An 18,006-nucleotide genomic window follows, 5' to 3' on the forward strand; every position below is an offset into this window, starting at 1 on the left:
ACAGATAATGGAAAATGATGGATAATAAAGAGTCCCCCTATACTTAGACTAATCAGAAGATAATCCAAATGGACCAATCAGAAGCTAAAAGCCTACTAAGTCAGCCTATTTGGTTTACTTAGTCAAGCTGCTAGTACGTGTAGACAAGACTCTCATTTTTCCATTTTCAAAATGGGACATTGAAAGAAATGCTGGTCTACTGGACCCAAAACCTGATTCCTGCAGGTCCCTTGACTTGAAGCTAAAGATCAGAGCTACATGGAAAGCAAGCTCTTGCAGGTACTTGGCATCCAGATAACAACTACTGATTAAGAACCCAACATCTACAGGAAAAAAAGATAGATCAAGAACATTCAATTGCATTTTAGCTGATTTATGTAAAACTAAGTCCCAAGACCCTCAACAAATTTCTGCAGATAATCAAGAGTCAGATGATCGAGGTTTACATATAAAAACTCAACAGCAGACTCTGCTCTGTGGTACAATGTCACCAGCTGACCCTTTATTGCTTAAAGGGTGATGTTTGTGAAAAATTGTTAGTTTGCAACAAAAAAGTAAGTTTGAGAAACAGGATCGAATGACATTTTAGTCATGATAACCTCATGCACTATGATATGAAGGTCTACTTCCTATACAAATTTTTTAAAAGATTTGATAAACACACTTTTGATGAAGACACTGTCCCTTCAAGTAATTAATATTCACTTTGTTACTACTCCTGTGTTGTTACACTTACTGATATTTTTTAGCCATTTTAAATGAGAAACAAACAAGTTGAACAATGATAAAATCCAAACAGGTCAACCTTTGCAGGTTCAAATTCAGATTGACTCAAAGCTAAATAGATTTTTGTCTCTATTTTTCCATCTATTACCTTTCCGTCTCCCTTAAAAGTTACAAGTTAAATCTGTGCAGAGGTCCTATCTGCTCTTTTTGTCCCTAACTTGCTGTTAATACACTATATTTTGCTGCTGCTCAGAGAAAAGCTTGTTAATGTTTTAACAGTTCAAGGAAAACAACCATACAATTTGCCATGACAACAGAAAATGAAGGAAAAAAATGGACCTATTAGAAGAAGCCTGTTCTTGAGGGAATGCAGCACTCTGCCTGATAAACAGCTCTGTTCATGCACAGTAACAGAGCACTACAACCCTGCCATGAACCAATTTTGATTCGGCAGATGCTCTTTGCATGAATGTTCAGTTATAATTTTGATAAACATTGCTTGTGTTATATTACTGATAATTTTGAGGCTTTTGTTTGTATTCTTTTTGAATTATAAATGTTTTGTTTATTAATTCCCCAGATATGAATGATCAGCTCCAAAATATATCAAACTGAAATGCAGCTTAAAATATACAGACTTAATTCCCATAATTAGATATGGATTATTTAATGAATTTGCACAGATTGTTCCACAATTACTAATCCTCTAACAGGGATTGTGACAGGGAATGCATTGGCTTCTGCTATCCAACATGACAACTGCTCTGTCAAAAAACACAAAACCCAAACTTAGAAAAATCAATTTGCCCTACACCTCAATTAAATAAACTATTACAAATAGATAAGTAGGAGAAATTGCTGGGCTATAATCTCATCCTATCTTGGGCTTTGCTCTCAGTTTCTTGACATTATCTGAACCCCTTGGCATTGCTGCCTTTGTAACTAATCCCAGGTACATACACATTGTTCTCAGTAATTTATCTGCAAGATATTTTATTTAAATCTTAGTGGGGGAATATTTCCTCGGAGCAATATCACAAACCCTTTCACGAAGGCTGCACAGAATTTCTAATATTTAACCATACTAACCAAACAGTCATATAGTCTATAACTGTTTGAATTAATGTGTCCATACACACTGGCTGTCTACAAGCACATAATAATGCACCCAACAGCAATAATGTACCAAAATGGATTTGTGCTTCTGTATTTATGTTTCATCTCTTCATAGACCAAGGGGAATTCAATGGATCGCCAGGCACACTCAAAAAACACTACGCACCTGGGCCTAAAATCATGCGGCAGGAGGTCACCACCGGGGACCCAAGAGAGCATTCCCAGGCACAAGGCAAGCGCTCCGGGAGGAGAATTCCAGTCGGGGCTGCCTGGGGCAGGGGAGGCCCAAGGTTTCCTTGTTAGGCTTGGAGGTGCACGCCTGGACCACAAGGAAACCTGTAAAAGCCTTCTAAAAACTCACCTTTCTGGGCCTCTTCCGGCCCTGGGGTTACTCCCGGCAAGTTTTGCCTGGTGAAAAAGCTACCACTGCTCCCCTGCTGAGGGCTGAGGGCTTAAAATACCAGATTGGACCCTGATGACTTTATTGGAGCCCGATCTGCATATTTAAAGAATACTCTGTCAGCTTGGGGCAGGCGTCCTTGCTGCCTGCATGTTAAGATTGCAGTCGGTCATATCGGGGCAGAAAAGAAGTGGGTGTATCCCCCGCTCCATTTTAATTACTCCCACCCCACCCCCCTCAACCGGGTCTGGTTTCCGCCAAGTAGGGGGAGTTAAAACCGACCCTTGAGCTGTCTGCAACAGAAGATAGCAAAAGCCAGTATAGTAGTTGTACAGGGATTCAGACCTTTGCAGACCTGCTTTCAAATAGAGGCTGTTGCAGCAACAACATTGTACTGTGGAGTCACTTGCCTTAATGCCTACTATACTGGAAGGTGGGCTGGGTACTGTGGGGTAGTCCTACAATCATAAGTACAACTATGTCCCACAAGATTAATGTCATGGAGCACCAGTTGCGGGCACTGCAGTCTGCCATTGAGCACGTGCCCACACCAATGGCAAACTGCAGTTATGCAGGCACTCAAGAGTCCTTGAGCTGGAGTGCGAATTAGAGACACTCCAACACATAAGGGAGGGACAGGTAAAGAAGGAGGTTCCGCAGACACTGGACTTATCCAACAGGTACGAGGTACGAGGTACTTGATACCTGTAAGGATAAGGATGAAGATTGCAGGGAGAATGCCCAGAATGCTAACCATGGCACCATGGAGCATGAGGCAGTCCAAAGTCGGGGGGGGGAGGGGGGGGGGGGCGGGGAGAAGAGGAGGATCAGACTAGAAAGGTTGTAGTCATAGGGGATTCTATGGGCTCGATATTAGCAGGGCGGTGGGTTCTCAGCAGGGTGGGGGCGGGGGGTTGATTGGGCTCGTGGGTAACGCGCCCGGTAAAATCAATGTGCTCCGCACGGAATCGCAGGCTAATTGGAGCCACTTACCTGTGGTTCCGGGTTTCCCGCTGGTAAGCTGCGCGGCGGGTGGACTGCGCACGCGCAGCAAGGTCTGTCAGCTGGAGGAGCCCTATTTAAAGGGGTAGTCCACCAATGCTCCTCCTGCAGCAAACAACCAATGCTGAACCATGGAGCAGGCCAGAGGGAAGGCTGCCCCAAGATTTTCGGACTCCTGACTCCAGGTGCTGCTGGATGGGGTGAGGAGGAGGAGGGAAATCCTTTTCCGGTCTGATAGGAGGAAGTGCCCTCCCTCCACCACGAAGAAGGCCTGGCTGGAGGTGGCCGAGGAGGTCACCAGCAGCGGCAATGTGCCACGAACCTGGGTCCAGTGCAGGAAGAGATTTAATGACCTAAACGGGTCAGCCAAAGTGAGTATACTTATGCATTCTCCCACATTCCATCTTCCACATCACCTCCACCACCACACAACCCCTTCTGCACTGCCACCACAACGCTCTCGCATCACTCAACTATCATCCTCACCTTGCCTGCACGTACTCACCGCTCCTGTTCCCATTTGAACACTACCACGCAACCCAATCCTCATACAATATCATGGCTATGTTGCACATGCACCCTCCCATGCATCTCCCTCACGCTCAACCCCACCCACACCAATGCATGCAGTGGCTCACCATGCAACCATCACTCAATCATGCCTCTGTGTTTTGCCTTGATAGGAGAAGAGATACCAGAACGCCCAGGAGAGGGCACGGACTGGAGGGGGCCCACCACACCAGGTGGTCCTAACGGACACGGAGCAGCAGGCATTGGAGATCAGCCGCACGCTGAAGTGCCTGTCCTTGGCGGATGACGAGGCTGGGATTGCACAAGCGGCCGGTGACAGAAAGCTAACATTCAGCACTCATGATAGCGAATGATCTTAGCATCACTTAGCATCTGCAGCACCTCAACATCTGTCCACATGCCGAATATTGCTTTCTGTTCTCTTGCAGGGCCATCTGCGAGCGCCGTGACCATGGAGGGCGATTCCTCAAAGGACCTGCCGGCCTCTGAGGGTCCATCGTCACATCCGAGCCATGCATCCACCAGTGCAGATACATACACCTCGGTGGGTCCCCGTCTTCACTTAGTTGGGCTTGCACATGGTGAGTCACCACGCAGGGAGCACGAGCAGACCCTGGTGGCAGGGGGAGCCGTGGAGAGTCCACGTTGGTGGGAGCATTCTTCTCCAGGCTCTGCTCAGCTGGACCCAGATGGCGAACCATGGGGGCCAGCGGTGAAAAGGAGAGTCGTCGAGGGGCAGCAGCACATTGCTGAGGCGCTGGAACAGGTGCCACGCGCACTCTCCACAATTGTGCAGAGGATGGAGGAGTCCAACTCCTGCATGAGTGGAATGGTGGCACAGGTACAGGAGGGTATCTCCGAGATAGTGTAGCAGGGACGTGAAGGCACCTCTGACATAGTGTCGCGGGTACGTCTGCAGTGGAGGAAAGGCTAGCCTCCCTCGAGCGTCAAGCACGGCTCAACAATGAGTCCATTCAGGCCCTGACAACTGTTGCCACCCATTGTGTCACAGCAGAGTGGGTGTAGGTGTATTTGCAGGGCTTTTTTGTGCAGACGACTGAGAGACGTCGGCGATGTCCTGGTGGCACCCTGGAAGGATGCGGAGGAGAAGTTGTTGAGGGCAGTGGTGACTTTGACAGCGACAGGTAAGAAGATGGTGCTCGGGCCAGCCGGGAGCAGCTCGGCATGAAGGAGGCTGCAGATGTCCACGACTACATGTCGAGTGACTCTGAGTCTCCGTGTGCACTGCCGCTCAGAGAGGTCCAGGAAGCTGAGCCTCGGTCTGTGGACCCTGTGGCGAGGGTAGTGCCCTCTGCGACGCATCTCTCTCTGCAGTTGCCCTCCCTCCTGCTGTGCAGGTGGATGTGTCACAGCACTGTGTTGTGGAGCTCCACGTGTCAGAGGTGGACAGCGTGGCCGGCGAGGCTGGTGATGCTGTTCGCCCTCCGAGGAGGTCATGACTGCAGCTACGGCGGCCCCCATCCGGAAGATGCACATTTGAGGGGGTCCGCAAGGTAGGTAAATGTGTCTGGACACTGGGTAAGTGTGCAAGTTGGTGAATATTACTGTTAGGAGGAGGATGGTGAAGGCCAAACTTTGTCCAAAGTGACAGAGTGGCCTCCTGCAATGAGTGAGGGTCTCCCCCCCCCCACCTGTCAAATGGACCTTTGCAGCTGCCACAGGCTGTTAGCTGCAACACGTCCATTTGAACTGGGAGTGTTTCCCCCAGTACAGGAAACAGTCTCAGTTAATTTCAAAATCCCAGACCTCCTAAAATATCAGGTCAATCAGGTCTGTAAACGACCTGAAGTACCTGTTTAAGTACTTTAAGTGGCACCCCGCCAGCTTTAATTGCCAGCGGGAGTCCCACATGCAGGGACTGCGCGTGCATGTCAGCGCGTCACCGGGGAACCCGGAAGTGGGTGGGTTGGAGCCGGGCTCCGGACCCGCCCCGGGAATCCCCGATTTTCGCAGCCCCCCCACCACGAATGCTGCCGATCACGGGTGCGAAAATCGAGGCCTATAATCGGGGGATAGATAGCATCCTCGGCAGTCGCGACCAGGAATCCAGTTTGTTGCCTACCTGGTGCAAGGGTAAAGCACATCTCAGAGCAACTGGAGAGGAACTTAGAGAAGGAGGGGGAGGATCCAATTGTCATGGTCCACATCGGCACTAATGACATAAGGAAGAACAAAGAGCAGGTCCTGCTAAGGGAATATCAGAAGCTCGGAGCTAAATTAAATAGCAGGACCTCACGGGTGGTAATCCTAGGTTTATACCTGAGCCACGTGCTAATTGGCATAGGAATAAACAGATCAGACAGGTGAATGCGTGGCTGAAGGAGTGGTATGGGAAGAAGGGGTTCCATTTCATGGGACACTGGCACCAGTATTGGAGCAGGAAGGAGCTGTACCATTGGGACGGGCTCCACTTGAACCGGAATGGGACCAAGGTCCTAGTGGAAAGGATAAATAGGGTGGTGTGTGAGGCTTTAAACTAGCAAGATGGGGGGAGGGATCTGGTCGCAATAGCAAAAACCTAAAGATAAAAAAAACAGGAGATGAGTTTAAAGGTCAGACCAGGGTAAGGAATAAAGATAACATAAATGTCAAGGAACAAATATAGTTATAAAACAGAAATATAAAAAGGACTTAAAAATAAAGTAAAATGAACAACTGTGAAAGATGAATTAAACTGCCTGTACAGCAATGTACAGTGTCCAAAATAAAATAGGGGAAGTGGAGGCAATAATCCATAGCGAGGAACCAGATGCAGTAGAAGTAACTGAAACATGGCTACATAAAGAACAAGACTGGCAACTAAATATTGCAGATTATAACAATCAGAAAGGATAGGGAAGAAGGGGGTGGAGTAGCTGTACTAATTAGAGATAACATAATGGCAGTAGAAAAAAGGGACACAACTAACAGAGGGATAGAAACAGAATCCACATGAACTGAAATAAAAGCTAAGGGATCGATCACGCTAATAGTGGTGTACTACAGACCATCTAATAGTGGAAAGGAGGTGGAGGAAGAAATATGTAAGCAAATATGTGAAATGAGTAAAGGAAATAGAATAATAATCATGGGAGATTGTGACTATCCCCAAATAAACTGGCAAAAGGTAGGTAAAGGAGTACAGGGAATGGAGTTTTTTTCAATGTGTGCAGGACTCCTTTCTTACCCAGTCTGTTAAAAAGCCCAAGAGAGAAAGCACTGCTGGATCTAGTAATGGAAAATGCACCAGAACAGATACATAGGGGAAGATGTAAGCAATAGCGATCACAACATAATGAGGTCTAATATAAAGATTGAGAAGGACATAAGACAAAGACCAAAGTAATCAATTGGAAAAAAGTTGATTTTCAGGGAATGAGAATAGAACTAAGGAAAATAAACTGGAAAAATTTACTGAGAAACAAAGAGATAGAATAGCAGTGGGAAACTTTTAAAACAGTGATCAAGAGTGTCCAGGAGAAATATATCCAACCAAAAAGCAAGAACAAACTAGCCAGTAATGATACACCATAGATGAATAAAGAAATAAGGGCAAAATTAAAACTAAAGAAAAAGGCATACACTAAGTACATAGACAACAAAGGAGAGAATGACAAAAGGGAATATGAAAAGGTTAGCAAAGTTTAAAAAAAAATTAGGAAGGCAAAGAGAAACTATGGAATTAAATTTTCAAGGAATAAAAGTAGCGACAGAGGTTAACAAGGCCATAAAAAAGGCAAATCAAGTACGAGGGTTCATTTCTAGAAGGATAGAATTTTTTTTTATTCGTTCATGGATGTGGGCGTTGCTGGCGAGGCCAGCATTTATTGCCCATCCCTAATTGCCCTTGAGAAGGTGGTGGTGAGCCGCCTTCTTGAACCGCTGCAGTCCGTGTGGTGAAGGTTCTCCCACAGTACTGTTAGGAAGGGAGTTCCAGGATTTTGACCCAGCGACGATGAAGGAACGGCGATATATTTCCAAGTCGGGATGGTGTGTGACTTGGAGGGGAACGTGCAGGTGGTGTTGTTCCCATTGAAAAGCGAAGAAGTGATATTAAACATGTATAGAATCTTGGTTAGACCACACTTGGAGTATTGTGCACAGTTCTGGTCTCCATATTATAAAAAGGATATAGAGGCATTGGAGAGGGTGCAAAAAAGATTCACAATGATGATCCCAGAACTGAGAGGATATCCTATTAGGAAAGAATGAACAGGCTGGGACTCTTCTCTAGAAGAGACCTGATAGAGGTCTTTAAGATAATGAAAGGGTTTGATAGGGTAGAGGTAGAAAAAGTGTTTTTACTTGTGGCAGAGTCCAAAACTAGAGGTCACTAATAAATCCAATAGGGAATTCAGGAGAAACTTCTTTACCCAAAGAGTAGTAAGAATGTGGAACAAGCTACCACAAGGAGTAGTTGAGGCAAAAAGCATAGATGTATTTAAGGGGAAGCTAGAGAAGCACATGAGGGAGAAAGAAATAGAAGGGTTTTTGTTGAGTCAGTGTTATTTACTTGGTGTTTCTCATTGCAGTCAATACTGCAGAAACATCATAGAAGTCGTTTTTATTTAAACATTACTTATCCTTAAATCTTTCTATTCTATTGTGTTCTTTCTTTGATTTATAAATTATGTTATTCATCTCACTATAAAACAAGAAGTCAAATATTTCATTCAGGGCTTGGTGATCATTAGATACTCAACTAAAGTAAATGCAATATCATTTGCAAACAGTGGGCAAATCTCACGCGATCAAATATCATGTGATCAAATCTCCAGGAATATGTCAACCAGGGTTGGCAACTCTAAATCTACCTCTAATGACTTACAATGTGAAAGCAATGCCCACCATATTTTTCTGTATGCTGAGTTTTAGAAAAGCTGAGAAATTAAATTAGTTACACGTTAAACTAATTTTTAAATAGCAGTCACGATTGCCATTTTACAGTTTCCATGCAAATATGCACACAATCATAAAATGAGTCTGAAAATTTCACTAACATTCTACAACACTCCGATAAAAACACAATTCAACTATCCAATGATTGTAAATCAGTGGCCCTCATATTTATAATAACATATCTCCCGACTCACCATGAGCAATGTCATGGGAGCTGCACTAATTAATACATTGAAAGAGGTAGGTCAGCATGCACAGAAGTCATGCTTTGTTACAAATGCAAAATAATCTTTAGATGCTGGGTGTTTTTCAGCTGTAATCTGAAACTGACAAGCATTTTCCAACCTGTAGTTACTTGATCAAATTAAGATTTGAGTGACCTCAGATTGTGCTTACTTATAGCAAATAGACTTTTTGGCCTTAAAACAGTTCCACAGTGGCAGCAAAAAAACATATATGGCGCATTTTCTAGGAAACACTCGTTATTATAAACTAACATATCATCTGATTCATTGTGAACAACGATATGGGAGATTATGCCTGTATATTGTAAAAACAGTACCTCGGTGCACACTTCCTGTCCAAATCACTTTGGGTATCACATTTTGCATAAGCAAATCTTTTGCACTTTGATGGGCTCAAATTTTGCATTCAAAGTACAGATAGAAATCAGAACTCTATGAGCAGTGATGAAACTCTACCATGAACTGAACCGATCAAAAACATTTTTCGGCTTTTTTAAAAAAAGCACAAAGATCACTTTAATGACGTTATGTTCATAGTGGGATACTTTGAATACCGCAGAGGCAGTATCCCCGTATGGGATCCTCACAGGGCTTTTCCTATAGGAAAAAATTGTTTTGATGTTTAAAGGGAACAGTCGGAATCCCGAGTATACCATTCACAAGTGCTGCCAGATCCCAAAACCTTCCTATTTTCCCCAGACCACTGCTGCTACACTCCATTATCCACGCTCTCAATGCGCCCACTCCAACTTTCCCAGCACCACCACATCCAAAGACAGAGAAGTACTCCCATATACCATACGCAGCACCATCTTCTCTGCTTGCCACTAGCAGGAACCTCTATTCCATCATTGCCACAAACTACTCACAGAGCTTGAGTCTTCCTTCCACTATTCCCATACCACACCATCATTATCAGTGCTCCAACATGCCGTGACCCCTCTTCCAACCCTCTGATACACTAACAGTCATCCCATTCCTCCCAAACTCCAGCACAGTCCTCCCACTCTTATTACACCCCCTCCCATTTCACTGACATCTCAGGACTACTCTCCCATACCTTGGAACTCCCTTAATACATACCCCATGAACCCCTCCCCTTTTTAATGCTGCCCTACAATCTTATCCAACTTCCACTTCTCCCAAATCCTGGCGCAACCCTCAACACTGCCATAGCCTGGAATCCCACACTCCCACATCTCCAACACACTAATCCCAGACTCCAGGATTTCCCTCCCACTACTCACATATCCTGCAACCTCTCATGTCAAATTCTCCTATAACAATTTCCTCATTTCTCCCCCATTTATAAACTCCCTCTGAAATTCTGACACACCTGGAGACTCACCCAATACTCCCAAACTCCTAGACTCCCTCCATATATTACACGACACATATATGCATTTTAAAAACATTCTGCGCTCATTTTTCCTCACAATTCTTTCCTTTATTACCACCCTAATTTTGTTCTTCCCCTTGCACCTCATCCCATTATTTTTTGCAGTCACCCCTAAATTCTCTGCAAACCCTAACTTATTCTATTTTGCCGTATGATCTTATTCCGCTTCCCACCACGCAACCCAAACTTCCAATTTATCACCCACTCACCACCAATCTTTTTTCCACTAACCACCACCTTCTCCGCACCCAATTTTTTTGGCTCCTTCCTCCCCTAATCCCCATCATTTTCCCAAAATCCCCAACCTTCCCCCATTTGCCCAGATTATACTTCACACTGATAACTAACTCCAAAATACCCCCCCCAACCCCCATCTTTTGAAAACAAATCTTCCAAGGGGCAGGTTTTAAGATGTCACATGTCAGGAGTGATCATCAGAATATCAGGTGCAAAGCTTAGCACACCCAATTTGCTGTTCATCTGATTTTCCGCCCATTGAAATTACAGGATGGAAAATTGACGGGGCCACAAAGCAGATGTGCTAATCCTCTTGCCCTATTCTGATCAGCATTCTCATCCCACACCGATCGGTGCCAGGAGTGCTACGTTGTAAAATATGCCCTTTGCCCTAACTTCCAGCCTTGTGACACACTCACTCTTAGACGATGGCCAACACAACCTTCTGCCCCCTACACAAACTGGCAGGCACACAAGTATAAAATTCTAGAAATATTTTTACTTTATCTATATACAATATACTCCACACAAATTATATTGAATACAAATATCATAATATAGACAAATTATTACTATATCACAGAATCATAGAAAGGTTATAGCACAGAAGGAGGCCATTTGGCCTGTCGAGTTCGTGCCGGCTCTATGCAAGAGCAATCCAGCTAGTCCCGCTCCCCCGCCTATTCCCGTAGCCCTGCAATTTTTTTCCTTTCATGTATTTATCCAGTTCCCTTTTGAAGGCCATGATTGAATCTGCCTCCACCATCCCCTCAGGCAGTGCATTCCAGATCCTAACCATTCGCTGCGTAAAAACGTTTTTCCTCATGTCACCTTTGGTTCTTTTGCCAACCACCTTAAATCTATATCCTCTGGTTCTTGACCCATCCGCCAATGGGAACAGTTTCTCCCCATCTATTCTGTTTAGACCCATCATGATTTTGAATACCTCTATCAAATCACCTCTCAAGCTTCTGTTCCAAGGGGAACAAGCCCAGCTTCTCAGTCCACGTAATTAAGTCCCTCATCCCTGGAATCATTCTAGTAAATCTCTTCTGCACCCTCTCTAAGGCCTTCATATCCTTCCTAAAGTATGGTGCCCAGAACTGGACACAATACTCCAATTGTGGTTGAACCAGTGTTTTGTAAAGGTTCATCACAACTTCCTGGCTTTTGTACACTCTGCCTCTATTTATAAATGCCGGTGATGGACTGGGGTTGACAATTGTAAACAATTTTACAACACCAAGTTATAGTCCAACAATTTTATTTTTAATCCCACAAGCTTTCGGGGGCTTCCCCCTTCCTCAGGCGGTGTGGAAATGAAATTTTCGAATCCTTCGCATTTTAAGATCACAGAACAAAGCCTGGTGATTACTGCCCGTTGCCAAGGCAATCACAGTGAGCAGACAGAAAGGTGTCACCTAAAAAGGCCACCGAATATACAAACCCCCAAAGCCCATTTATAAAGCCCAGGATCCTGTATGTTTTCTTAACCGCTTTCTCAACCTGCCCTGCCACCTTCAACAGCTTGTTTACATATATCCCCAAGTCTCTCTGCTCCTGTACCCCTTTTAGAATTGTGCCCCCTAGTTTATATTGCCTCTCCTCATTCTTCCTACCGAAATGTATCACTTCGCATTTTTCTGCGTTAAATTTTATCTGCCTCGTGTCTGCCCATTTCACCAGCCTGTCTATATCCTCTTGAAGTCTATCGCTATCCTCCTCACTGTTCATTACATTTCCAAGTTTTGTGTCACATGCAAATTTGGAAATTGTGCCCTGTACACGCAAGTCCAAGTCATTAAAATTCTTCAAAAAAACCCAGTAGTCCGAGAACCGACCCCTGGAGAAAACCACTGTACACCTCCCTCCAGTCCAAAAAGCAATCATTCACCACTACTCTCTGCTTCCTGTTACTTAGCCAATTTTGCATCCATGTTGCTAGTGACCCCTTTATTCCATGGGTTTTAATGTAGATGACAAGCCTATTATGTGGCACTTTATCAAACGCCTTTTGAAAGTCCATATACACCATATCAACTGCATTGTCCTCATCGACCTGCTCTGTTACCTTATCAAAAAACTCTATCAAGTTAGTTAAACACGATTTGCCTTGAACAAATCCGTGCCGGCTTTCCCTAATCAATCCACGCTTGTCCAAATGACTGCTAATTCTGTCCCGGATTATCGTTTCTAAAAGTTTCCCCACCACTGAGGTTAAACTGACTGGCCTGTAGTTGCTGGGTTTATCCTTACACCCCTTTTTGAACAAGGGTATAACATTTGCAATTCTCCAGTCCTCTGGCACCACCCCCATATCTAAGGATGTTTGGAAGATTATGGCCGGTACCTCCCCAATTTCCACCCTTACTTCTCTCAGCAACCTAGGATGCATCCCATCCGGACTGGGTGATTTATCTACTTTAAATACAGCTAGCCTTTCTATTGCCTTCTCTTTATCAATTATTAGCCCATCCAGTACCTCAACTACATCTTCCTTAACTGAGACCCTGGCAGCATCTTCTTCCTTGGTAAAGAAGAGATGCAAGGTACTCATTTTGTACCTCGGCCATGCCCTCTGCCTCCACGAATAGATCTCCTTTATGGTCCCTAATCGGCCCCACGCCTCCTCTTACTACCCGTTTACTGTTTATATGCCTAGGGAAGACTTTTGGATTCCCCTTTATGTTTGCCGCAAGTCTATTCTCATACTCCCTCTTATTTCCTTTTTCACTTCCCCTCTGAACTTTCTATGTTCAGCCTGGTTCTCACTTGTGTTATCAACCTGACATCTGTCAAATGCCCCTTTTTTCTGCTTCATCTTACTCTAGCTCTTTTGTCATCCAGGGAGCTCTGGTTTTAGTTGCCCTAACTTTCTCCCACGTGGGAACGAACCTAACTGTACCTGAACCATCTCCTCCTTAAAGGCAGTCCATTGTTCAATTACAGTTTTACCTGCCAATCTTTGATTCCAATTTACCTGGGCCATATCTGTTCTTATCCCACTGAAATTGGCCCTCCTCCAATGGAGTATTTTTTACCTTAGCATGGTACATTTCTTTTCCACAGTATCATAAGGTTTAGAATAGCTTTGATCGCTGTTCCCTAAATATCCCCCCACTGATACTTGCTCCACTTGGCCCGCCTCATTCCCCAGAACCAAGTCCAGCAATGCCTCCTACCTCAATGGGCCGGAAACGTACTGGTCAAGAAAGTTCTCCTGAACACACTTCAAAAATTCCTTCCCCTTTTTGCCCCTTATATTATTACTATCCCAGTCTGTATTAGGGTAATTGAAGTCCTCCGTTATCACAGCTCGAAGGCTTTTGCACCTCTCTGTAATTTCCCTGCAAATTTACTCCTCTATCTCCCTCCCACTAGTTGGTGGCCTATAGAATACACCCAGTAGTGTAATGGCACCTCTATTGTTTCTTAACTCTAACCAAGTAGATTCTGTCCTTAACCCCTCCAGGACATCCTCTCTCTCCAGCACTGCAATATTCTCCTTAATCAATACTGCCACCCACCCTCCCCCCTTTCTTCCCTTCCCTATCGTTCCTGAACACCTTGTATTCAGGGATATATAGTACCCAATCCTGCCCTTTCATGAGCCAGGTCTCCATTATCACCACTACATCATATTCCCATGTGGCCAATTGCACCTGCAGCTCTCCAACCTTGTTTACCACACTTTGTGCATTTACACACATGCACTGCAAACCTATTTTAGACTTTCTTGTACTCTCTCTTAGTCTGGTCCCATCTACTACTGTACTATTTCTTATTTTATTGCCGTCTTTATCTCCCAATCCTTTGTGCACCGTTGAGGTGCAACCCGTCCGGCCTGTACAGGTCCCACCTGCCCCAGAAGTGGTTCCAATGCCCCAGAAATCTAAAGCCCTCCCTCCTGCACCATTTCTCCAGCCACACAATCATCTGCTCTATCCTCCTATTTTTATACTTGCTAGCGCGTGGCACCGGGAGTAATCCATAGATTACTACCTTTGAGGTCCTGCTTCTTAATCTCTTTCCTAACTCCTTAAAATCTGCCTGCAGAACCTCATCCCTCTTTCTACCTATGTCGTTGGTACCGATATGGACTACGACCTCTGGATGTTCATCCTCCCCCTCCAGAATGTTCTGCAGCCGCTCAGTGACATCCTTGACCCTGGCACCAGGGAGGCAACATACTATCCTGGAATCATGTCTGCGGCCGCAAAAACGCCTGTCTGTTCCCCTAACTATAGAATCCTCTATCACTGTTGCTCTCCTGACCTTTCTCCTTCCCCCCTGTACAGCTGAACCACCTATGGTGCTATGGTCGTGGCTCTGGCTGCACTTCCAGGGGAACCCTCTCCCTCACCAGTATTCAGAACTGAATACTGGTTAGAGAGTGAGATGCCCTCAGGGGACTGCACTACCTGCCTGGTCCTCCTTGTGAGTCTAGTGGTCACCCAGTCCCTCTCTCCCTGCACTCTCTTAAGCTGCGGGGTGACCACCTCCTATCCACGTAGCTCTCAGCCTCATGGATGCACTGTAGCGACGCCAGCTGCTGCTCAAGCTCCAAAACCCGGAGCTCGAACTCCTCCAGCTGACGACACTTCCTAAACTTGTAGTTGTCCAGGACACGGGAAGCGTCCTGGAGTTCCCACATGGCACAGGCCGTGCATTCGACGGGACTGAGGTACCCTGCCATGCCTCGATTTATTAGATTAACAAAACTTAACAAAAATAAACCAAAAGACTTAAAAAAAAATTCACCAGCTACTCACCAATCAACTCCTTCCCTCGTGCTGACATCACTTTAGGTGTTTTGACTCTCCTCCCACTCTCGGGACTCTCCTCCCACTCTCGGGACTCTCCTCCCACTCTCGGGACTCTCCTCCCACTCTCGGGACTCTCCTCCCACTCTCGGGACTCTCCTCCCACTCTCGGGACTCTCCTCCCACTCTCGGGACTCTCCTCCCACTCTCGGGACTCTCCTCCCACTCTCGGGACTCTCCTCCCACTCTCGGGACTCTCCTCCCACTCTCGGGACTCTCCTCCCACTCTCGGGACTCTCCTCCCACTCTCGGGACTCTCCTCCCACTCTCGGGACTCTCCTCCCACTCTCGGGACTCTCCTCCCACTCTCGGGACTCTCCTCCCACTCTCGGGACTCTCCTCCCACTCTCGGGACTCTCCTCCCACTCTCGGGACTCTCCTCCCACTCTCGGGACTCTCCTCCCACTCTCGGGACTCTCCTCCCACTCTCGGGACTCTCCTCCCACTCTCGGGACTCTCCTCCCACTCTCGGGACTCTCCTCCCACTCTCGGGACTCTCCTCCCACTCTCGGGACTCTCCTCCCACTCTCGGGACTCTCCTCCCACTCTCGGGACTCTCCTCCCACTCTCGGGACTCTCCTCCCACTCTCGGGACTCTCCTCCCACTCTCGGGACTCTCCTCCCACTCTCGGGACTCTCCTCCCACTCTCGGGACTCTCCTCCCACTCTCGGGACTCTCCTCCCACTCTCGGGACTCTCCTCCCACTCTCGGGACTCTCCTCCCACTCTCGGGACTCTCCTCCCACTCTCGGGACTCTCCTCCCACTCTCGGGACTCTCCTCCCACTCTCGGGACTCTCCTCCCACTCTCGGGACTCTCCTCCCACTCTCGGGACTCTCCTCCCACTCTCGGGACTCTCCTCCCACTCTCGGGACTCTCCTCCCACTCTCGGGACTCTCCTCCCACTCTCGGGACTCTCCTCCCACTCTCGGGACTGCCAACGGTGTCACTCGGGCCGAGTCAGAGAATCAACCTCACCCTTCACTCCACAGTCTCTCTCCCCTCCTGGTCTTCTACGTCCTCCCAGATCTTAGTGCCATCCTCCAGTCACACTCTCTTTCGCCCTCTCCAAATCTTTCCCTCCCCTGATCTCTTCGTCTGTCTCCTTAATGTCATCTCTGGGAATGGCCAGAGAGTTGTGGGAAAGTCAGGACAGCCTAAAAAAAATTGAAATGACTGGGTTCCCCGTGAGAGAGTGAGAGAGAAAAAGAAAAAAAATGACATACTTTTTAAGTCTATACTGAGGATTTAAAAATGATCACTGTTTACAAAAACTTATTTACCCAGCTGTGGTTATCTATTTATCCAGCTGTGGTAAAGGAAAACACTTGCTTTACTGCATCTGGGCAGAACTCTTACAAATGTATTTTAAATGTGTTTCACTGTAAAAGTGTACCCTTCCCTCTTCCACATCCCTGCAGTAGCCACAGATCTTATATTAACATTTTCCAATGATGCTAAGTGTGAAATGGAAAAAGAATACATCCTTCACCAAATTGCTATCTTGCAGGAAATGTTGCCACTTTGGATGGCAATAATATCAATACAGTATGAAAACCATAAGTGCAGAAGGGAATAAAGATCATAATGCATTTCTCAATTTGGAATTTTTCAAGGCTTGGACTAGGGCAACACACACTGAAGCGCCATCTAGTTTCTGGGTGCTATCCACGTTAAAACCTTGATAACACTACAATGGATATACTGCTAATGGGTTATTAAAAGTAGAAACAAACAGGCTATTAATATTGGAGGGTACACACCAGCATGCTGTGACATCATTATGCTTCACATTTTCTCTTGCCTTAAAAACATCAGGCATTCATGATCCTTCCATCCCAACAATCACTGACACTCTTCTTCCCAGGCCAATTTTAAGTCCAGGATATTTAATAGTGTAGTCAAACCCAGTGTTTATTAATAATGTTCATTAGGAAACATGGAAATCTGAGGCTCAGTTATTGTTATATAACTGATTTCTTTAGCTAATCTCTTTCTCTGCTGTGGTGGACAGCATGTCCTTGTCCCGAATTATGTTGCCAAAAGTATATTAATGTCTAATAATGTCTGCAACACAATATTAACTGCACAGTAGTTCAGCATTTAGTATAAGTTAAATTCGTTCCACTGGTCTTAAATCAATGACGTCATTATTGTAGCTGGCAGTCTGCAGCCTGAAAACTACAGCTCCTATGCCCCGCTACCAGATACTGTTCTCAAACAGCCTCCAGTCCAAAAACATTCCCTCCCATCGTGCAATACAGCCTCTGGCCTGAAAACTCTACTCTGCGCTATGCTCTCAAATAATGTGACCAAGATTAACCTGTCGTACAACATCCCCTAAAAGGAAATAATTATTTAATCAGTCACAATAATCTTTCCAATTATATCACAATGATCACTATGATTTACTGGCATTATCAGGAAAACAGTTATTGTGACATTGTCCATCATGCTATTCCATTATGATGTTATTGCATCCTTTTTACAAATAATCAATGTACAATAAAGGTCTAGATATACAATGCCAAGCATCCAACGTTTACAAAGCCACCAAGGCAGTCCTAAAACTACAGCACAGCACATAATACATAAAGTAGTTTTACATTCGCTGCAAAGTTCAAGTTG

The 18,006-nt window shown here is 45.6% G+C and overlaps 1 protein-coding gene across 4 annotated transcripts in view; it reads right to left on the reverse strand.

Annotated features, from left to right (window-relative positions):
• sybu (syntabulin (syntaxin-interacting)) overlaps positions 1-18,006 on the reverse strand; it is a 66,927-nt gene that overhangs the window by 40,388 nt on the left and 8,533 nt on the right. The gene's annotated exons all lie outside the window — the stretch shown is intronic.

Source organism: Heptranchias perlo, chromosome 3 (genome assembly GCF_035084215.1).
Source record: "Heptranchias perlo isolate sHepPer1 chromosome 3, sHepPer1.hap1, whole genome shotgun sequence".
In the NCBI taxonomy this organism is placed as follows: domain Eukaryota; kingdom Metazoa; phylum Chordata; class Chondrichthyes; order Hexanchiformes; family Hexanchidae; genus Heptranchias; species Heptranchias perlo.